General features: G+C 32.9%; 2 protein-coding genes across 3 annotated transcripts in view; one reads left to right on the forward strand and one right to left on the reverse strand.

Moving 5' to 3' along the window:
- LOC126884896 (adhesion G protein-coupled receptor A3) overlaps positions 1-24,587 on the reverse strand; it is a 400,023-nt gene that overhangs the window by 271,147 nt on the left and 104,289 nt on the right. The window lies entirely within an intron of this gene.
- LOC126884901 (ornithine aminotransferase, mitochondrial-like) overlaps positions 14,506-24,587 on the forward strand; it is a 52,280-nt gene continuing 42,198 nt past the window's right edge. The window contains exon 1 of one of the 2 annotated variants that reach the window (XM_050651229.1): positions 14,506-14,636. The gene's annotated coding sequence lies outside the window, so the exon portion shown is untranslated. Of the gene's footprint in view, positions 14,637-21,991; positions 22,378-24,587 lie in introns of those variants that run through there. The other variant, XM_050651228.1, reaches the window with a different exon arrangement.

Raw genomic sequence — 24,587 nt, forward strand, 5'->3', positions numbered from 1 at the left:
TAAGCTGTTTATTACAGCAAGTGAGTTGAGACAACATATGAGAGTGCATACTGGAGAAACACCTTATCGGTGTGAAATTTGTTTAGATCAGTTTGCTCAAAAATATCAATTAACTTTTCACATGACAGTTCACACTGGAGAAACACTTAACAAGTGTGAAATTTGTTCTAAGCAATTTAGTAAAGTAGGTACAGAATATCGATTAATTAGCCTAATGAGCCACATTGTTAAGATTTTTTTAAGAATACTTCACAACAGAATTAGACGCAAATGCGAAGAAGATCTCGAAGATCCCAATTTGGTTTTAGAAATGCTATGGGTACCAGGGAGGCACTTTTTGCGCTTAACATCCTATTACAAAAATGCCGTGATCAAAGAAAAGATGTATTTGCATGTTTCGTGGACTTCGAAAAGGCATTCGATAAAGTACAGCATGTAAAATTAATGCAAATACTGAAAAATATCGGAATAGATGACAAAGATATTCGTGTCATTAAAAATTTGTACTGGAATCAAACTGCTACGGTCAAAATTGGAGATAACTACACCGATGAAATCTCCATACAACGAGGCGTCAGACAAGGTTGCATTTTGTCACCAACATTGTTTAATGTTTACTCGGACCAGTTATTTAAAAAGGCACTTGAGAGACAGCCATATGGAATAAAAATCAACGGAGAACTACTTAATGTGATAAGATATGCAGACGATACAGTAATTCTGTCAGATAATATTGAAGGTCTCCAAATTCTGCTTGATCGTATTCACGAGGTAGGAGACGAAATGGGCATTAAAATAAACTCAAATAAAACCAAATTTTTAGTGTTTAGTCGTGACCCACATCCCGATGCAAAGCTTCAATTAAACAGAGTCCAAGTTGAGAAAGTTCACAAAATGACATATCTGGGAACTGTGATAACGGACCAACTAGATCCAGACATAGAAATTTACATTTACATTTATTTATTTATACGGGCAAGCCCAATTCGGTAATACATTAATAAGATATTGATAATTACAGTGTTGAATATATAAGAATAAAATGAGAGAGTACAAAACATTTAAAAAGACATGACAAAGTAAAATAATTACAAAACTTTAATTACTAACAAATAGCAAGGTTATGACATTGCTAAATATTTAATTTGGTTAAATGGTTCTTAAAAACATCAACAGAGTTACCAAAAAGTAAAAGGTCACCTAGGGAGTTAGCAAGTCTTAGTGTTCTAGGAACAAAAGTAAAATATGAGTAATTATATCTATGAAAAGAAATATGAAAGGTTTGAATTTGTCTTGTTGATCGTGGTGGAACAAACAACAATATTTTAGCAAGGAGTTCAGGGCAGTAATATATGCCATTGATAATATTAAACAATACTGTAAGATCTTTACGCTTCCTACGGACATCCAGAGGAGAGATATTCAAAAATCGTTCCATATCTGTATAATTATAATTGATGTATTTTTTGAACCCAATATATCTAAGAAAATTATGTTGAACACTATCAAGTTTGTTCTTGAGGTGTAAATAATGTGGGGACCAAACTGGAGAACAGTAGTCAAGGTGCGTCCTGACTAAAGAACAATAGAGCATTTTAATAGCGAACACGTTCGTGAAATCACGAGTTGTCCTTTTAACAAAGCCAAGCATTTTCATGGATCTTTGAGTAATATTGTTGATGTGATGGTTAAAGCTCAGAGAGGAATCAAGAACAACACCTAAATCTTTAATTGAGTCTACCGTATCCAATAATTGATCATTTATGGTATAATTAAATACTGATAAATGATGATTCCGACAAAACCGGATAATGTGACACTTGTTGACATTCAAATCCATCCCATTATCAAGACACCAGTTGTCTAAATTATCTAAATCTGATTGCAATGATATTGCATCATCTTGATTATTAATGATTTGATAACATTTAAGATCATCAGCGAATAAGAGAGCAGAAGTGTTAGAGAAGCAGGTGACGATGTCGTTGATATACAGGTTAAACAAAAGTGGACCCAAATGAGAGCCCTGAGGTACACCAGAGGTTACTAGAAAAGTGTTGGAGTAATGATGATTAACCCTAACCTGCTGTGTTCTATTTGTTAGGTAACTGCCCAACCACTTCAACACAGAACCTTCTATGCCATATAATTTGAGCTTATGTAACAAAAGATCATGGTTCACCCTATCAAAAGCCTTGGAGAAGTCAGTATACACTGAATCAATCTGCAACCCCCTCTCCAAAGCTTCAGACAAGGTATCAACATAAAGCAACAAACTAAGTTCTGCTGATTTACCACAAGAAAATCCGAACTGTTGAGAATTTAGTATCCAAGAGCAGTCATAATTAAGGTAATCAGTAACAATACTCTCAAATACCTTGGGAATTGTGCCGAGAATAGAAATAGGACGATAATTCGTTATGTCAGCTTTATTACCTGCTTTGTAAATTGGAGTGACATAGGATAGTTTCCAAAAGTCAGGAAATTCCCCCAACTGAAGGGATTTATTAAAAATATGATAAAGCGGCCGAGACAGAATAAAAGAGAATCGTTTAAGAAAAATGGGAGAAATACCATCTGGCCCAGGTCCCTTATTGACATTAAGAGTTGAAAGTTTTTCGTATATTTTTGAAATTGGTATAATATAGGAAGATACACAGACCTTAGACTGTATTAAATTGTCATTATGCTTAAGAGTTTTATTACTAAAAACTGAAGAGAAATGGCTAGCAAATAAATTTGCAATATCGTTGCCATTAGAGGCTAGTGTATTGTTGAGTGACATTGAGACAGGCATACTATTATTTTCTTTCTTACTGTTTACAAATTTCCAAAAATTTTTTGGATTAGCTTGGATCGAAATCTCAGTTGAATGTATATAATTAGCATAACAATTTTTTGATAAAATTTTGCACTGAGCTCTAAGTTGACTAAAACCTGCATAATTCTCAGGAGACCTGTTACTCTTGTAAATTAAATGGGCAATCTTTTTGTCACGTATTAATTGTGTAAGTTCACTAGAATACCAACCAGGAAATTTCTTTGTACAAACTTTTTTCAATGGAACATACATATTAAGCACACAGTAAAGAATATCATAGAAAGTACCTATCATCTCGGAAAGTTCTTTATCACTTATAAGACTGTCCCAATCAATTGCTTCTAAGTATTGATAAATGCAAGGAAGATTAGCTTTATGAAAATCATAGTAGTATTCACCATCACCTGCAGTAGTGTTTTGATCAAAGTGTAGCTGTAAGATAGTTTCAAGTGGAGGATGATATAAGTCTGGAGGAATCAATATATCAACTGCCGAGGTTATCACAAGCTCTTCTGATGAGAGAACAAGGTCTAGAATAGCGCCTCTAGAATTGACAATGTTATTTGATTGGAATAGATTATGAAGAGCACACATATTTGAGATAACACCAATCGCCTCCGTTTCTGCAAACGATGTATTAGGTTTAGCAGTTGCCGATGAGCAAAAGTCTTCAAGTTCCCAATCAGCTGATGGCAGGTTGTAGTCACCAAAGAGGTATAATGTAGAATTTGAATATTGTTCACCTATACTAATAAGCTGATCGAAGTGCACTTGGTACTTGTTAGGTGTAGACTTTGGTGGAATATACAATGCTCCCAAGATAAACTTACCACACAAGTGAACAAAAAGTTGCTCAATGGAGGAATCTGACGGAATAATTTTTACGGAAAATTTCTTCTTAGTGGCTATTAAAACTCCTCCTCCTCTTACAAATTTGCTAGATTCAGGTGTACGATCTTGTCTGAAAATGTTGTAATTTGTCAATCCAAGTTCAGCATCATTGAAATCGGCAGTAAGCCAAGTTTCTGTAAAAATGATTACATCGTAGATACAGTTTGACACATTAATACTTAAATCAGTTAATTTGGTACGGAGTCCTCTAACGTTTTGGTAATAAAGAGATAGCTTGCCCGGGTTTAGTGGTTTTTTTGGTTCCTTTGGACAATTTTTGGTACGTTATTGATATATTTAATTATTAGATCTTGTTCACCTGCATCTTGACGGGCTAGTAGTTCAGTCTTGACGGTGTCAAACAGTTTCCGTTGAGTAGGTGTTTGGTCAAGAGATATGAAGATCTTTTTCTCTCGACTAACCTTTATCTTGTTTTTAATTATCAAATGAACATCCTCATTTGAAGATAATATTAATTTGAGTGGTCGATGCCCATTTTTGTTTTTCTTGCCAAAACGTACCATTTTCATACCATCCAATTTAACAGAATCATCAGCAGTAGATAGAATATTTTTCACTTGTTCAACGTCTTCAGGAGTATTGTTTGGTTCAGGAAGATTAAATATGAGTAAATTGTTTGATCTCTTTTGACGTTCGTGTAATTCATATGTTACTTCCTCCATCGAGAAGGATGCTTTTTCCTTGAGTTTAGAGATGTCCCTTTTTAAAGTAGTGACTTCCTTTTTAAGGCTTTCCATTTCACGTAAAATCTTCGGTACACTTTTAAAAGAAGAGCGACATTCATTGCAGAAATAGATAAGAGTTCTTTTCTGCAGTATAACTGCACGAAGTTCAGAGGCGGCTAATCCTGTGCAATCTTCAGTTGGATGTGAGACTACATGACAACTGTCACAAGCGACATACTTATCCCCAAGTTTGTCCCTGCAGCAGTAACAAATGTCAGCCATTTACAGCGAATCAATCAGCCTAGGTTACAAATTATAAGTTATCTCCTGGACTATAACAGAAGACCATAAAGTGATTAACTGTTATCAGCTGTTTTGCTTATTGTTTTGTTTTTGTACTTTTTATTGCAAAAAGTGATAGAAATATGTTCAAAAACAGTATTGTATAACCACTATAAATATGTATAAATTTTCTTTTGACCAGTGAAGAAAATACTACAGAAATCACTGGCGAAATAGCGAAATTTTTAAACGACTTCCAACCACATGAAATCAATAAAAACTAGCACAGACAATCAACACTGCCATTATTGACAATTTCTTCAAATATACGATGAAATATACGAAATAAAACGTAGAATAGCAATGACTAAAATCACTTTTACGAAAATGAAGTCATTTCTTTGCAATAATCATCTCAGTTTAGAACTAAGACAAAGAATGGTCAAGTGCTATGTTTGGTCCGTACTTTTGTATAGTGCAGAAGTGTGGACGCTAAAAGTATCGATTATGAACAGAATTGAAGCACTGGAAATGTGGATTCATAGACGGATGCTGAAGATACCCCGGACAGCAAGAAAAACTAATGAAGAAGTACTAAGGCGGGCCAACAAAGATAGTGAACTTTAAAAACACATTTAAGAGTGCATACTGGAGAGAGACCTCATAAGTGTAAAATTTGTTCTAAACAATTTTCTACGAAATGAAACTTGTTATCCCATTTGAGATTGCACACATGAAAAATTTCTTTTTAACACTAGAAGCACCAGCATTTTTGCATACCTAGAAGCACCAGAGCGGTCAAGAAGCACAGCTATTAGACTTTTCTATCGCCAGTCGTTTTTGTATCCTTTTTTACTTGAAAAAAACCTATATTGAGTTAATACCTAATAATAAAAGACATATGCAGTAGCAAAATTTCTTAATTTTGCTTGTACAAGACCTACACACAAATTTTTTACATAGGTAGGTATATGACAAATTTGCCACTACCTACGTTTATTATTTGATTGAGGTGTAATACCTCTAATTTCTATCCGTTGATCTTGTCGCAATTCTTCTGCTAATTGAAGTAGGAAAGTTTGCTTAGAGATTTAACAACCAGTAGTAACTTCCTTATATAGAATTTAAGCTATATTCCTACCATATCTAAGATGTTAAAAAAAACTTGCAACGGCCTTCTTCTTGAAGCTGATTTGGTTGAACACTGTATGGCCATTTGATCTACAACGTGTACTCCGTATTTTATGGGTTGTAGTAGGTAATGGTTTCAGGTTTCTCCTTTTTAATGTTGTTCTAAAGCTATTTCCTTGTGGCATTTTTATTATTAACTATTTGTATGGGAAATAAGCCACAATTAAATTGAAAAAAATAACAATTTAAATAAAAAATAAAAATTTTATTAACGTTTCGACGCCCAAATCGGGTGTCGTTGTCAAAATACAAAATACTACTAAATTAAACAAAAATGTTGTTGCTAAGTAAAAAATTCTTCTAATAATTTACTTAATCTGACTCATTTATATTGGCAATTCAGACATATATTATACATTTTAAAGTAGAAGACTTTAAAATGATATTGCCAATATTTATGAGTTGCGTTCCTGGGACGACTTTACTGAAAATAAAATCAAAGAAGCGGCTCTAATTATGCTAAATGAAACCAATTGTGTCGCAAATTCCTCGGTAGAATGCAGTAGGATGTGGTTACCCATACTAAAAGAGGAAGTCAATAGAAAGAAAATACCACGATTAGTATTCTTTTTCTCATGAGGATCTTTCAGTGTGTCACAGTTTTTCGATTTCTTTCTAACGCATTAAATTGTATGTGACAAAAAAAACGCACGTCGGTGATTACATTTCGTCGGTGACATTTATAACATTTATTCTAGTTGTCAATAGATGGCGCCATAATCGAAAATAAAATAATTTGTGAATTATATAATATATCTACGAATATAATCTGAACAATTTATAAGACTATACAAATCAAAGAAAATACCATTTTATAAATGCAATAAACACAATTGATTTGTTTTTTTGCCAAATTGCAAATAAAATGTGACAACTGTCAGATTTAACTAAAATGTCATGTCACTAAAATGTATATTATCACGGACTTACCTTTTTTTCTATCATTTGTGACGCACTGAAAAATGCTCATGAAAAGAAGCATAACGCGTTTTTTCCTGGTTTCCCCTCGTGATTTACTTTGGAATCTCTAAAGCGAGAATTTTACTGTCATCGTTGCATTTGGTTGTCTTTTTAAAGACAGATCACATGCTATGATTTTTTTGTGACGGATATTTTTGAGTTGGGGTTGATTTCATGTAATCGAATGAACTATCTTTCAGTAAAGTCGTCCCAGGAACGAAACTCATAAATATTGGCAATATCATTTTAAAATCTTTTACTTTAAAATGTATAATATATGTCTGAATTGCCAATATAAATGAGTTAGATCAGTGGTTCTCAAACTTTTTGAGTCATGTACCACCTACAGTTCCTTTTACTATTTTTGGTACCACCTATATTTTTAGATTGTATTACCAAGACTTACTAGGTACTACTATTTTAATTTTTTTTGTGTACCACCGCAAATAATGATATGTACCACCAGTGGTACATGTACCACAGATTGAGAACCGCTGAGTTAGATTAAATAAATTCTTAAAAGAATATTTTACTTAGCAACAACATTTTTGTTTAAATTAGTAGTATTTTGTATTTTGACAACAACACCCGATTTGGGCGTCGAAACGTTAATAAAATTATTTTTTTCAATTTAATTGTGGCTTATTTCTCTTTTTTATCTATGCCTATTTCAATATTGTTTGAGTATATAGAACTCAGCGCTAGAACATTTTTGATTATTTTTCTCTGGTATACCTGGTTTCCTCAATTTGTGGCTTAGGTAACTGTTGCTCTGAGGACCTCAAATATTCTTCTATTTTGAAACTCTGACGCCACTATTTTTCATAGTACATTATTTCACGGTTTCTGCTGTAAATTTTAAAGGACCGCTTGGATTGACATGAAATTTGGCATACGCATAGCTAACATGTCAAAGAGAAAAAGTGATATGATGCCGATGTGTGCTTTTGCACTGGGGGTGAGTCTCACCCCATCTCGGGGGGTTAAAAAATATATGTCCAAGATAAGTCTCGAAATGGATAAACTGACTAATTTTGAGCAACTTTTGTTTTATAGAGTTTTTTCACCAAATTAATACTTTTCAAGTTATTTGCAAGTGAATATGTTCTTTTTTCAACAAAATAACCACGTTTTTGGACGGTTTTTCGCAAATAACTCAAAACGTAAGCATTTTGTCGAAAAAAATATTCTTAGTAAAACTATAGCCTATAAAAAAGTGAAAAAAATGGTGTATATATTAGGTCTCTATACCTAGCAAAAGCAGAGTTATAGCTAATGAAAAATAGGTTCATATTCGAAAAATCCCAAATAGAATAATTCAATGTGAAATATCCAAATAATAAAGCATTCTTGGGGAAAACACATTACAACAAGTGTTTAAAAAAAGCTTTATTTCTGTTTTTATAAAAAAAATTTCTAACATCAAATGTAAGCAAGTTACGCTCAAAATAAAGTTGGTCCCTTTTGTTTTGACAAAAAAAAAATCAGGAAGATCACCCCCCAATTAGCCACTTTAATGAAATTAATCGTTACCGCTTCACAAGTTACTTTACTTATGTTGTGTTTATATGATCTGTAAGTTTCATCGATTCAAAGTGCTTATTTTTGAAAAAAAATTGGTTTTAAAGTAAAATTTTTAAAAATTTTAATTTTGAAAAAAATGCTTTTTTTCGAAAAAGTTATTTATAATATAAATACACGTTTAAGGCACGCATGTGAAAGTTTGCAGAATAAGCGATAGCGAGTTCTGCAATTCACATGAGTGCCTTAAAAATGTACTTTTTAACACGCATATCATACAATATTTTTTCTACAAACGTAATTACAGGACAATATCTACAAAAACTTTTACTTGAACTTGACCGACATTCCATTTTTATTTTTTTTACATTACATCAAAATTGTCTATACTGTCAATACGAATTGCAGTGCCATAAAAATTTTAAAGCACTAGTGCCTTAAAGTAGCATTTTTAACGCTCGTATGGAGTGTTAAAAATTGCATTTTTAACACGGTTGTAGAAAAAATTTGTTAGAGATACCAAAAATCTTAAACAATAAAAAAAGTCGGCTTTACTTTTCTGAATATCTTGTATTTTTTTGTTTTTCTGGAAGACAAAAATTGGTTAAGATTCGATGTTTCTAAATTTGCATACACTCGTGATAAGTGACTCGTTCAAGCCCTTTTAACTACAGCTCTTTCAAAAATAAGGACTTTGAACCGATGAAACTTACAGATCATATAATCAATACATACGCGAGTAAAAAACTTGTGAAGTGGTAACAATTAAGTTCATTTGAAATGCTAATTAGGGGGTGATTTTCCCGATTTCTTACCAAAAAAAGGGACCGCATGCGGTCCTCTTGCGTTTTTTATGTGGCCCGAAGACTAACTTAAGGGCTCTGTAAACGAACAAATTATTTTGAACTTGAGTAAGATAGTTGGTGGTGGCTTTTAGCATTTATTTGCGACACAACTTGGCGAACTTACGTCGTTTACAAATTAAAAGGTAAACATAAAATTATTTCGCAGTTAAAGAATAAAGTATTTGCTTTCGAGGACAAGCTAAAGATATAGGTACATCGAGGAAATTAATATAAAAAATTTCTATAAGTTTTCGACAATGGTAAATGGTCAACAAGATGGAATCGATGTATCTCCAGAAACCTTTGCTTCTATTTCTAATTACTTAGTTTTCTTGTGCGATGAATTTCAGGAAAGATTTAGTGATTTGCGAAAAATTAGGAAATATCTTCTATTAGTGGAAAATCCCTGGCACTTAGAAGTAGCCGCTACCACACAATTTGCGGCACTGGGATTTAATAGCGCAAAGTTGTCAGGTGAACTAATTGATTTTAAAGATGATACAAACCTGGAGGCAATTTTTAAAGAAAAAAGAGACGCAAATCAATATTGAGAATTCTGGAAATTAGTACCGAATAACTATAAAACTCTCAAAAGTTGCGCTTACTTGCTCTTCACGTTGTTTGCTTGATCATACCTGTGCGAATCTTCATATTAAAAAATGAAATACCTATGCAAAAAATGTTTAAATTGCTGAATAGACAATAGAGCATTGAATAACCTTTCAAATGAGCTAGCACACGAACTTTATTCTTATTTAAAAAATCATCGATTACGTCATCACACTTAGATGGATGACGTCACTAGTATAACATATATGTCAAAAAATCATAATTTAAAAATAAAAAATCGACCTGTTTCAGTATTTTTCCTTATATGAGGATATTACTTCACCTAGATTGCGGCCCGCAAGCTGTGTCAATAGCTACTATGTGGCACAGGTAAAAAAATGTTGAGTATCGCTGATCTAAACCATCCATAATCAGCGTTGATACGTTTCTTTAGCCGAGGGCTGGTGTAAAATAATTAAAGTTTGTGACTTTTTCGTCTGGGATGTACAAGAATGTTAAAATTATAAATTTTAAGGACTGTGTAGTTATATTTTTAAGATTAGTTGAGACTGTAGCACCGCCATAGAAAGAAATAAAGCTGTTTGAGCCACTTATGTTTGGTTGTATAAATATTTCGAAGCATGTATTCCTTTCTTTCAACCCACGCTCCCATTACCGATAACTATTGGACTTGGGCAGGACACGTCACTCGAATGAAAGGTGATAGGTGGACCAAAAAAATCTTGGAGTGGAGACCGAGAGCGGATAGACGAAACCGGGAAGATCACCCACAAGATGTTCTGACGACATAAAGAGGATTTGTACCAACCGGATTGCAGCAACGCAAGATAGATCTGAATGGAAGTTTTTCGAAGAGGCCTATGTCCAGTAGTGGACGACTACGGGATGATGATGATTGGACTTCACCGGACGAACGGGGAGTAAGTATGGGATCAACGGCGAAGACGAAAGAATTCTTCCTGCATCAAGACGAGATGCATTTCAGAAGCTGACGCCTAGAGACGCATTTTAACAGCTCACGCGCCAACACGTTCGATCGTTGTTGTCTCCGGAAGTACATATCGGTAAGTCTTTCCTAATTGTTACATCTTTACCTTTAAAGTGTTAAAATTGTTTAGTACAACATCATCATTCTCTTTGCCTTATCCCTATGCGGGGTCGGCTTCCCTAATTGCATTTTTCCACACAATTCTATCCTGGGTCATATCAATATTAATCCCCTTTACCAACATGTCCTGCTTAATCGTCTCCCCCCACGTCTTCTTTGGTCTTCCTCTCCTACTCCTTCCAGAAATCTGCACTTCAGCTACTCTTCGTAATGGATGATTAACGTCTCGACGTTGAACATGACCAAACCATCTCAACCTATGCTCTCTCATTTTGGCATCAATTGGTGCCACACCTAGACTTCCCCTAATATACTCATTTTTAATTTTATCCTTTCTTGTCACTCCACTCATCCATCTAAGCATTCTCATCTCCCCCACATGCATTCGTTGTTCCTCTTTCTTTTTCACTGCCCAACATTCAGTTCCGTACATCATAGCCGGTCTTATGGCTGTTTTATAGAATTTTCCTTTCAGCTTCATTGGAACTTTTCTGTCACACAACACACCACTCGCTTCCTTCCACTTCATCCATCCAGCCCTAATTCTACTACATGCATCTCCATCTATTTCTCCATTACTCTGTAATACCGATCCCAGGTACTTAAAACTATTGCTTTTTACAATCAGTTCACCATCCAAAGATACCATTTTATTTGTAGTAACTCCATCTTTAAATGAACATTCCAAATACTCTGTCTTTGTCCTACTAAGTTTTAAACCTTTTTCCTCCAGAGCTCGTGTCCACTGTTCCAGTTTTTGTTCTAAGTCTCTTTCACTATTTCCTACTAACACGACATCATCAGTTTACATTAAGCACCATGGAATGTTACCCTGTAGTGTCGCTGTTATCTGGTCCAAAACTAATGAGAATAAATACGGACTAAGCACCGAGCCTTGGTGCAATCCTACTTTCACATGAAATTTATCAGTCTCTCTCACACCTGTCCTAACACTAGTCGTTACTCCCTCATACATATCCCTCACAATCTTTACATATGCACCAGGGACTCCTTTCTTATTGAGTGCCCACCACAGAATCTCTCGAGACTATCATATGCTTTCTCAAGATCAATGAATACAATATGAGCGTTTGTTTCTTTACTCCTGTATTTTTCCATCAACTGCCTTATAATGAAAATTGCGTCTGTTGTTGATCTGCTCTGCATAAAGCAGAGAAATTGATTCTCGGATATGTCGGTCTCTTTACGTATCCGTCTATCAATTACTCTCTCCCTTATTTTCATGGTGTGGCTAAGCAGTTTTATAGCCCTGTAGTTTGTACACTGCTGTATATCTCAACCGTTTTTGTAGACAGGTACTAGTATACTGCTTCTCCATTCGTCTGGCATTTGTCCAACTTCCATAATTCTATTAAATAAACCTGCTAGCCACCTTGTTCCTGTCTCTCCCAATGCTTTCCATACTTCCCCAGGAATATCATCTGGTCCTACCGCTTTTCCTTTCTTTATTTTTTGAAGCGCTTTAGCCACTTCCTCGTTTGTTATTTTGGTGACCATTGCTGCTACTGTCTCCGTTGACTCCACAGGCTGTCTGTCAAATTCTTCATTTAATAAGCTGTCAAAGTACTTTCTCCATCTTTTTGACATCCTTTTCGTGAACTAGTATTTTATTATTTTCATCTCGGATACATCTAATCTGATTAAAATCTTTTGCTTTCTTTGCTCTCTGTTTGGCTATTTTATATATCTTCGTTTCGCCTTCCCTGGTATCAAATTGATCGTATAGGTTTGAATACGCTTCTGCTTTAGCTTTTGCTACTGCTACTTTCGCTTCCTTTTTCGCGACCATATAGTTTTGAAGATCTGTGTTGGATCTGGTTTCTTGTCACTTTTTATATAATTTTCCCTTCTCTTTTATTTTTCCTTGAACTTCGTTTGACCACCACCAAGTCTCTTTATCCTCAAACTTTTTTCCTGACGTTTTCCCCAATATTTCAATAGTAGTCTCTAATACTACTGGCCATTTTTCTCCAAATTGTAGTAGGGCTTCCGTTCATGTTCCAACATATTTTCTCTACTATTCTTTCCCTGAATAGACCTTTTTTCTCATCTTTTAGCATCCACCACTTGATTTTTTATGGTCCTCTCCGATATTTTGGTTTAGTTTCACTTTTTACTTCGATGTCCAGAACAAGCAGCTTTAGCTGTTTAGTACAATATGTATAAGCACCTATGAAATGAATTCCTTTAATGTATCAAACCTGAGTTATTGAAGGAGTAATTATTTAATATTATATAATTATTTAATAATATAATTATTTTTAAATGTCATTTTATGTGCTATATAGATTAAAAACTTTTTCTAGCAGATGTCGCTAGGACATCCATGCCTCTTCGTTCGTTGCAATTTGTGACGGCCCGAGGAGTATTATTCTAATTCTAGTTTATTCAGAGAGAAATTGAAAATGTTTATTTATTTTTAAAGAATATTTATTTGTTTAGAAGGGATTGTAATTGTTATTTTATTAATTGTCTTGTTTAATACCCCGCTATTCGCACAATACGAAAGTAATTTTTGAGCAATTGACATATACTTTCTATTATACAGTGATAAGCGTGCTAATAACCGCCAAAATAACACAAAAGATGGACAACATAATACGTTGTGACATAAAAAGAGATGGAACTAGTAGAGGTGGGAAATTATCGGTATAAACCTATAAAACATGACCACTTACAATAGTTTCCCAACTTTAGACGTTAGCTTTTCTTCGTTTTGACTGACACAAATAAACGTCAAAATATGACAAAAAGCTGAATATTTTTTGCCTGAGGGAATGGGAAAACTGTCTGTTTAATTTTAAATTGGTTTTTAAATAAAAATATTTTAAAAATCAAAGTAAAATTATTAACTCGTTAGTCATAATCATAGAGAATGGTTTAAACCTGGTTCCTCATCTTCAGAAATCGGCCAAGGTGTTAGCATCAGTTTTTTGGGATGCGAAAGAGATTTTGTTGTGTTTGAATAAATTATAAATATTACTGTAATCTTTGACAAGCTGAAGGGAAAAAGACCCGTTTTACAGAACAAAAAATCCTTTTTATCAGGACAATACTACACCTTGTCAAATGAGTATTTTGACAATGGCTAAAATCCATAAATTAAAATTCGTTCGTTAAAAATTGTTGGAGCATCCACCGTATTTACCAGATCTGGGCCCTAGCGACCTCTATTTGTTTTAATACCTACAAAAATAATTCATTTAATAAAAAGGCTTTCCTTTTTATTAAATGATGAGTATATAACAGCTGTGGAAGCGTATTTTGCAGCCCTTCCAGATTTCCCCTTTAGAGATGGAATTCATTAACTGGAATCTCGTTGGGACAAGTGTATTGATGTTCAGGGAAACTATACTGAATAACAAAGTGTATTTCAAATCATGAAATTATGTTTTTCTTATCGAATCGTAAATGTTTTTCTTGTTGGTAAAGAAATATATCAGTTTACCTACATCAATCTAATTTGCATATATTATGCGCTATCAATATTCTATTATAATTTTATTAAAACATCATTTATATCTTGGCTCATCGGTTAAGTAGGTATATTCTTTGCAGAGTAAAAAATATTAAGTCATCACGACCACTTGACAACCTGTAAACAAAGATAAGATTAGAAGTCTATTTTTTATTTGTAAACACTTCTATCAATATGAAAGTAGGTATTCGTACGGTAAATACCTACTTCAAGACTTCTTAGTTGGCTGCAAATTGTGTAATAGCTTGGTTCATTATATTTGGTAAGTAACCAAACAAATTCATTCTGTAACTCACTCCGGGACTGTGTAATGTGTGAGGATTATGAATGTTGATATTTTCCCTGCATATCGGCCAGTGGCGGCTCGTGAGTTTTACAATAGGGGAGGCTCTAACTATAAAAAATCTAGACAAATTTGCACTAGCAAAAAAATGCACCAAAAAAAGTAATCTAAGGCTCCATTTGTTTTTAACCATTTTTATTTACATTTCACCTTACGGCGACCCTCCCTCTTAGGAAGCGTTCAAGTATTACGTAACGCGATTTTTGAAAATTTTTATAATCAAGTATATTCAAATGGGAAATAAGCCACAATTTTACCTAAAAATGATTTTATTAACGTTTCGACGCCCAAGTCGGGTGTCGTTGTCAAAATACAAAATAATACTAAATAAACAAAAATGTTGTTGCTTAGTAAAAAATTCTTTTAATAATTTATTTAATCTGACTCATTTATATCGGCAATTCAGACACGTATTATACATTTTAAAGTAGACGACTTTAAAATGATATTGCCAATATTGATGAGTTGCGTTCCTGGGACGACTTTACTAAAAGATAGTTCATTCGATTACATGAAATCAATCCCAACTCAAGAATATCCGCCACAAAAAATCATAGCATGTGATCTGTCTTTAAAAAGACAACCAAATGCAACGGTGGCACTGAAATTCTCGCGTTAGAGATTCCATAGTAAATCACGAGGGAAAACCAGGAAAAACCTCGTGATACTATCCCGACATCGCAAGTATTTGGGTTTACATTTAGTTTACTCTCAAAACCAATACCAAATTCTGACTTGATATTTTAAATTTTAAATAATACTAAAATACTAAATATGTACTAACTCGATATGTTACTGATTTACTAATTGTGGTATTTTCTTTCTATTGACTTCCTCCTTTAATATGGGTAACCACATCCTACTGCATTCTACCGAGGAATTTGCGACACAATTGGTTTCATTTAGCATAATTAGAGCCGCTTCTTTGATTTTTCTCTTTTTACTATCTGCTTCTTTTAGGACTATACTTGAATCTCTATATATAGTATAGTCCTAAAAGAAGCAGATAGTAAAAAGAGAAAAATCAAAAAAGCGGCTCTAATTATGCTAAATGAAACCAATTGTGTCGCAAATTCCTCGGTAGAATGCAGTAGGATGTGGTTACCCATATTAAAGGAGGAAGTCAATAGAAAGAAAATACCACAATTAGTAAATCAGTAACATATCGAGTTAGTACATATTTAGTATTTTAGTATTATTTAAAATTTAAAATATCAAGTCAGAATTTGGTATTGGTTTTGAGAGTAAACTAAATGTAAACCCAAATACTTGCGATGTTGGGATAGTATCACGACGTTTTTCCTGGTTTTCCCTCGTGATTTACTATGGAATCTCTAACGCGAGAATTTCAGTGCCACCGTTGCATTTGGTTGTCTTTTTAAAGACAGATCACATGCTATGATTTTTTGTGGCGGATATTCTTGAGTTGGGATTGATTTCATGTAATCGAATGAACTATCTTTTAGTAAAGTCGTCCCAGGAACGCAACTCATCAATATTGGCAATATCATTTTAAAGTCGTCTACTTTAAAATGTATAATACGTGTCTGAATTGCCGATATAAATGAGTCAGATTAAATAAATTATTAGAAGAATTTTGTACTAAGCAACAACATTTTTGTTTATTTAGTATTATTTTGTATTTTGACAACGACACCCGACTTGGGCGTCGAAACGTTAATAAAATCATTTTTAGGTAAAATTGTGGCTTATTTCCCATTTGAATATACTTGATTATAAAAATGCCACAAGAAAATAGCTTCAGAACAACATTGAAGATTTTTGACCCCCCCTTCCCCCTACGTAACGCACTCTAATGGGCGTTTAACTATTGCGTAACGCAATTTTTGAAGATTTTTGAACCCCCCCCCAAACCTGCGTTACGTCCAATACTTGAACGGTCCCTTACCGCATACTTGCATTGATAACTGAGATGTAGAATAGCTTTTGTAACTAATAATAATATTATTGTTACTAAAAGAACTTTATAAAAACAGGATTAAATCTAAAATTAACGAAATTTTTCGAATTTTGAGTCATAATTACCCCACAACGATAGAAGTTCTTTGTAATTGCCGCGAATAATGGAATAATCATCACTTTCATCGTGCCTGCGAAAAGCTATTTCTTGCGAAGCCAAATATAGTGTTATATCGATAAGCCTTTTTAAATTCATCCTATTCTCCAAAACCTGATTATTGTAAGTAATTATGGCCTCTTTTTGAGCTGTATCTAAAGCAGTTACTATATTTTGTTTAGCAAAAAGTTTTAATTTACACAAAAAACTTTTTCCCTCTTAATAGACCCGGTTAACCACTCCCATTTATTATACCAGTTAATATTAAATGCACGATTTTGACGATTACCTGAGGATTTAATAATAGTTAAATTTGGCTGTGGTCTTTCTAAGGTTTTAATAATATAAGCTTTATTATAATATACTTAAAGTATTAAAATTATTCATTTATATACATTTTATATAAACAAACAACGGTACGTAAATTGTAAAAATAACCGAAATGAATTTCGACTGAATTATTTTAATTTATATCGACAATCTACGGTCGGAATGGTAAAAATCTGTCTTCCTTAGAGCCTCCTTGACAACAGGTAGACCTAGAAATAGTGCTATCGGGGGATGGAGGAAGACAGATTTTAATCAAAACGAAACCGTAGATTTTCTTATTTTGTAAAAATAACCTTACCAAGCCAATAACAACACAAATAAAAATATATGAAATACAAAAATTCACCAAACACTAATTAAAAGAAATAAAATGATAAAATCACACCAAGAAATACCCTGACTATTAACTTCCTTATAGAATATAAGTAAAACCACAAGTGAGCCTAATTCTGGTTTTGCTTCCCTTGGCATATATTTCTGAGTGGTATGACGTGAAGCGATATAATATTACGTTTCTCTATCGAGTATTATTGTACGCATAGGAAACTATATCGCTGGTTTCGAGACGTTTGTCGTAACTTAGAACACAACGGAGTCGAGTCTGGCTTCTACCTCCCTTGGTAGGGATATGAGGAGCTGCCAGCATACAGGTGGGCATATTCATGCATTCCAGATGCGTTTAGTTACAAAAGTGTGCAATAATTTACATTTTCTATTAGTACGAGCGCTTGTTGTTTCTCGTGATTCAAAATAAACAAAACAGTGACATTTCATCAATAATTCTAGAAATATTATGTCCCAGATATGACATAAAATGTGTAAAAAAATTATGGGGAGGCTAAGCCTCCGTTGCCTCCTCTGACGAGCCGCCACTGATATCGGCATCCCTATGCGTGAATCAGCATAATTTTCATTAATATCTTCTTCTTTAAGTGCCGTCTGCCAAAGGGAGGTTGGATATCATCATTGCTATTTTTACTCTATCTGCCGCCGCTCTGAAAAGTTGTATGGAACTGCATTTAAACCAGTCCCTTACATTTTTCAACCATAACACTCTCCTTCTTCCTATATACTCCTTCCTCCTCTTATCTTTCGCTGTATTATCACTCTTAGCATTTCATATTGCTGTCCCCTCATTATACGTGTCCCAGGATCTCGATTTTTGACCCTTTGCTTCGTTATCGATCATTCGCTATCCTGTACTCTACAGATTATGCAGATAGCGAATGATCGATAACGAAGCGAAGGGTCAAAAATCGGGGTCCTGATATTATAACTTTCTTATTTTTATTGTATTACAAATGTTATAAAAGTGTTATATTTTTTTAAATTAAATTAATTGACACAAAAAGAAGAATGTATGTAATTTATTTAATTCAAAATACATTTTACCGCAGTCAGAAAAAATGTTTATTTAACAAATAAACATTGATTTTCTCTGCAATGGGAATTTCGGCTGCAATGCTATTCAAATGGGGATTCATTTTTTTCGAATCCTGAGAAAACTAATAAGTATTTTTGAACCATTAAAACGCAGAATGAAAGATTTCGTTATTAGCGAGGGCCGAAAGTCCCTGAGAACTTCTATAATGTTTATATTTTAATAAGTTACAGGGATGAAAACTAAGAAAATTTAGTGTGATTTTTAATTTCAAATATCTCATTCAAAATAAAATTTTTATTTATCCTAAGGGACGTTCGGCCCTCGGTAATAATTTAGTCTTTCATTCTGCGTTTAAATTTTTCAAAAATATTTGTTGGTTTTTTCAGGATTCGAAAAAAATGAAGACAATGTCCGTGGTAATATTTTCCAAATCTATCTTTGTCTTACAAGGCACTCAGTCGAATAGAATATTGTCAGCATATTGTTAGTCAGACAGTGACAATCAGTGACAATTTTAAATATTTGACATGGCATCGGGAATATTTTGAGTTGTTGATTAAATAATATTGATATACACTATGAGCTCGTAGGTAGAGGGGATAATTAAAAATTCGCGAGCGCCAGTAGTGACAAGTCTGCAAACTTTTACTGGAAATTTTACATAAATGTCAAAGTGATTAATTTAAAACATTGAAATTAAAAACATTAATAGGAAATAATATTAGTTGGTCAAAGCTGTGGTGTATATTTGTACCTTAAATATACTTACGTTTTAAATACTGAATTTAAGTTTTTTTTTAAATTTCGTAATATGTAATTATAAATTAATCTAAGCGCCATCTACACGATAATTGTGAAAGTATCCGAAGTAAGAAATTAATATTTCATTAATAGAACGTTAAAATGATTAGCAGAATCTTTAAAAAATCGATTACAATTTAATTATTTTTTTGCGTTGTAAATATTAAGCGATAACAAATAATAAATTTAGAAATTTCCGGTGAAAGTTGCATTAGTAATCCGCTAGGAGCGACACCAGCAAAGCTCAGAGCGTATACAGTGATGAGCGCGCTAATAACCGGCAAAATAGCGCAAAAGATGGAAAACACATTAAGTTGTGAGATAAAAAGAAATGAAACTAGTGGAGATGGGAGATTTAGCGATAAAAACCTAAAACTATATAGGGTGAGGCAGATAAAGGGCCTATTAGAAATATCTCGAGAACTAAACGTAAGAGAATAATGAAAATTGGATACGGGGGTTTCGAGGTATGAACTATTTAATGAATATATTTTGGGCTCTTTGCTACTTCCGGTCATACCGGAAGTTGATTGTAACTTCGTTTTTTCAAATGGAACACCCTGTATATTTTTATATTTTTGGATTCTGTGGTATATAACATGTACTTATTTTCAAAAAATTATTTATGATTGAATATTTTCACGGCAAACCTAATAAAGTTTCACGTAATTTTTGTTGAAATTAATGTTTGGCTTAAAGAACTACGAATACCTTACAAATTAAAGCAGTTAGGTATAGAGAATGCTTAAGAAATGAAAAAGTACTATAAAATATCATTTCATTACAATACTAAAATACAGGGTGTTCCATTTAAGAAAACTCAGATAATACTCATTCCGAGTTTCGACCAACCCTGTATACTAAAATGAAACATTTCGCTATATTAATAATTTTTAATAATAATAGACTATATTAAAAATCACTTGAACATAAATGGAGTTTTTGATATCAAATCAGTACAATTCTACAGGGTGTGAAGTTTGCTACAAAATTTATAAAAAACCGTAATTATCTTTTAAACTACCCTGTATAATATTACAAAACCTCATATTTTAAGAAAGAAGACATCGAGCAGAATCCAAAAATGTAGAAATATACAGGGTGTCCCATTTGAAAAAACAAAGTTACAATCAACTTCCGGTATAACCGGAAGTAGCAAAGAGACTAAAATATTTTCATTAAATACTTCATACCTCAAAACCCCTGAATTCCAATTTTCATGATTCTCTTAACTTTAGTTCTCGAGATATTTCTAATAGGCCCTTTATCTGCCTCACCCTGTATACATTCTAATTATTGTTTCCCACCTTTAGACGTATTAGAGGAGTATGTCAACTAAAACTGTCACTGACAGTGGCAGTTGTAAAATTCGTCCGATACGTCTAAAAATGGGAAACGCTAAATAAAATGTATATTAGTTTTAGGTTTTTATCGTTAAATCTCCCACCTCCACTAGTTTCATTTCTTTTTATCTCACAACTTAATGTGTTTTCCATCTTTTGCACTATTCTGCCGTTTATTAGCGCGCTCATCACTATATAGTGATTTGAGACGTAAACTTAATAAAAAGTTATTTATTGTGATTTATTTGTGGAAGATCCAAGCAGAGAATACATCAGGATAATATATTCTGTGATCCAAGTATTTTGTTGTTAAAGATGTTCAAAATTGTAAGCGTTCCATAGTAACAATATATTATTAAAACATCACTTTAACACTTTTCCTCTTTTCTCGATTGAGTATTAGTTTTTGTTGTACATATAAATTATTACAATCACTGAATACAGAGTTAGTGAAAAAATTATCACATTTATTAACTGAATTAATAATTTGCAATTATACAAATAACAGTTATCCAAGAACATTCAAAAGCCATATCTTTAAGTTAATGATGACATTTTCAAGTAGAATGACATTCTACTAGTAATGTTTACATATCCATACCAGTGTGAATTTTTCTACACGTAATTGCCGTGTAAAGACATTAAAAGTAGGGATAGCCGTAAAATATTTGCGAATTATGTACCGATGGCCTTAAATTAAATGTTCAAACTTTCAAGAGGCAGGTGGATGGCAGCTTGAACATTTAGTTTAAACGAAAATAATGTTTATTTATGAAATAAACAATTTTTTTCTGTTTTTTGACAGCAGTAAAATGTATTTGAATTAACTAAATTACATGAATTATTTTGTGTCAATTAATTTAATTAAAAAAAATTGACACCCTGTATGAAAAATTAGGTTAATGTTTATATTACTGAATATGGAATTAAATAACCTTTCAAATAAGGTAGCACACGACCAATATTCTCATTAAAAAAATCATCGATTACGTCGTCACTCCCAGATGGATGACGTCACTGGTATAATATACATATATGCCAAAAAGTCATAATTTAAAAATAAAATTATCTGTTTCGGGATTTATTTCCAAAATCGCTCCTTTACGAAATAATGAATTTATTCCATTTGGCTTTTACACACTATATTTATAATGTTTAACACCAACCTTTGCATTGTACTCGTAATATAAGTACGGCCCTGTACTCCAGTCGAGCGCATAGGCAAGGTCACCATGCTATATACTTTTTAACATTTGCATTTCAAATAAAAAAACATAATTAACATCTTGTTTACTTAAGTACAAATACATATAGAACCATTCAAACAGTACTAAAAACTTTATGAGCGCTGAAAAAAATCCTATTAAAAGGGGGAACTTCCTCAACTTTTTTATTCGGACGCCCTTCGTTTAAATTTGAAGCACACTGCCCATAAAAAATAAGTAAAGAAGGGGTAATATATTTTGTCCAGTCTCCAATAAGCACTAGGTCAGGTCAGTCACGTCGCTGGTATAAGCTTATCGTCAGTACACGGTAGTACCCAAACCACGTAGTTTTTTATACATTTTATTTTGACCTACTACCGACTACATTGATATTATTCAACGAGGTGATATCTACCGACCTATGTTTCCTTTGAGGAGTTCAGTGTTCAGTGTGTTATAGAAAGTGAGTTTGAATTGTTTGAAGTGTATTGACCTTTTTTGGTTACGAAACGCATTAAAGGTAAATATGAAGCTAATATTTTATGAAATGTATAATATACAGGGTATATATACATATATATGCATATATACAGGGCTGTTTTTAGGGTAGGGGAAGGGAGGGCAAGACGAAAGGCTTAACTTTATAATGTGTAAAAAAATAAAACAACGTAATACAAAACTTTTATTTTAATCATTCTTGAAAGAGACCTTATACAGTTACAAAAGTCAGCCATTAAATATTATTAATAATAAGTAGAATTTTTTATGAGTAATTAAAAAATAATGTCAAAAATTCCATCTTGCCCTTACCCTGAGGGCAGGATGGAAAGCTTGTTCGGGCAAGATGGAATGTAGAGGAAAGCACTACATTTTACACTCATAAAACTGCCATCTTCTGTGTCGCTACACAATTCATGTGCCCAACCATTACAAACAGAACATTGTACCCAGTCCTTTGTGGGTGGTTCCACATAACGTTCACCACATACACAGAACACATCATTTTGTAAAGGCTGTTCTAAATGTTGTACAATATTTTTAACTTTTTCTGTTTTTGTCCCTTTTCCTTTTCTTTTATTCTCGCAGGTTCCTATTTCCTTGCTTTTATTTTTGCCCAACTATTATCTTCCAACTTGCCTTAAGTTGCAATTTTCCATCTTGCCCATATGCCCCTTTCCAATAATAATATCAATATTTTAAAAATGCTTTATTATTTCTCTTATTTAAATATCAATTCAGATAACCTGTATCTAATAGATACTTTGTATAAATGCATAATAATAATATTATACACCTTGTTTAAATAATCGTATCACAAAAATTCAATAATTGCGTAATATTTAATAGTCCATTCTTTCACGGTTTTTGCTCTAAATTTTAAAGAACCGCTTGGATTGACATGAAATTTGGCATACGCATAGCTTACATGTCAAAGAAAAAAAGTGATATTGTGCCGACGTGTGCTTTTGCCCTGGGGGTGACCTTCACCCCCTCTTGGGGGTCAAAAAATATATGTCCAAAACAACTCCGGAAATGGGTAAACTGACTAATTTTAAGTAACTTTTGTTCTATAGAGCTTTTTCGCCAAGTCAACACTTTTCGAGTTATTTGCGAGTGAATATGTTCATTTTTCAACAAAATAACCACATTTTTAGACGGTTTTTCGCAAATAACTCAAAAAGTAAGTATTTTGTCGAAAAAACCGTTCTTAGCAAAAATATAGCCTATAAAAAAGTAAAAAAAATGGTGTACGCGTTAGGTCTCTGGATCTCGTAGAACCAGAGTTATAGCCAATGAAATATAGATTCATATTCACCAAATTTCAAATAGAATATTTCGACGTGAAATATCCAAAAAATTAAGCACTTTTTGGGGAAAACCCATTTTAACTTTTTTAAAGTGTTTAAAAATAGCTTTATTTCTGTTTTTACGAAAAGTTTCTAGCATTAAATTTAAGCAAGTTACGCTCAAAATAAAGTTGGTCCCTTTTGTTTTTGCAAAAAAAAATCGGGAAGACCACCCCCTAATTAGCAACTTAAATGAAATTAATCGTTGCCGCTCCATAAATTATTTTACTTATATTGTGTTTATATGATCTGTAAGTTTCATCGATTCAAAGTGTTTATTTTTGAAAAAATTTGGTTTCAAAGTAAAATTTTTAAAAATTTAAATTTTGAAAAATATGCTTTTTTTCAAAATAACTTAAAAATTGTTAGAGATACCAAAACTCTCGAAATACAAAAAAAGTCAGATTTACTTTTCTGAATATCATGTATTTTTTTGTTTTTCTGTTAGACAAAAATTGATCAAGATTTGGTGTTTCTAAATTTGCATACATTCGTGATCAGTGACTCGTTCAACCCCTTTTAACTACAGCCGTTTCAATAATAAGGACTTTGAACCGATGAAACTTACAGATCATATAAACAATATATAGACGAGTCAAGAAACTTGTGAAGTCGTTACGATTAAGTTCATTTAAGATACTAATTAGGGAGTGATTTTCTCGATTTTTTTACCAAAACCAAAAGGGACTAACTTTATTTTGAGCGTAACTTGTTTAATTTTGATGCTAGAAATTTTTTTTATAAAACAAAAATGAAGCTTTTTTTAAACACTTTAAATAAGTTTAAATGAGTTTTCCTCGAAATGTGCTTCTTTTTTGGTTATTTCACGTTAAAGTATTCCACTTGGAATTTGACGAATATGAACCTATATTTCATTAGCTGT

This window comes from Diabrotica virgifera, chromosome 5 (assembly GCF_917563875.1).
Source record: "Diabrotica virgifera virgifera chromosome 5, PGI_DIABVI_V3a".
NCBI classification, from domain to species: Eukaryota; Metazoa; Arthropoda; class Insecta; order Coleoptera; family Chrysomelidae; genus Diabrotica; species Diabrotica virgifera.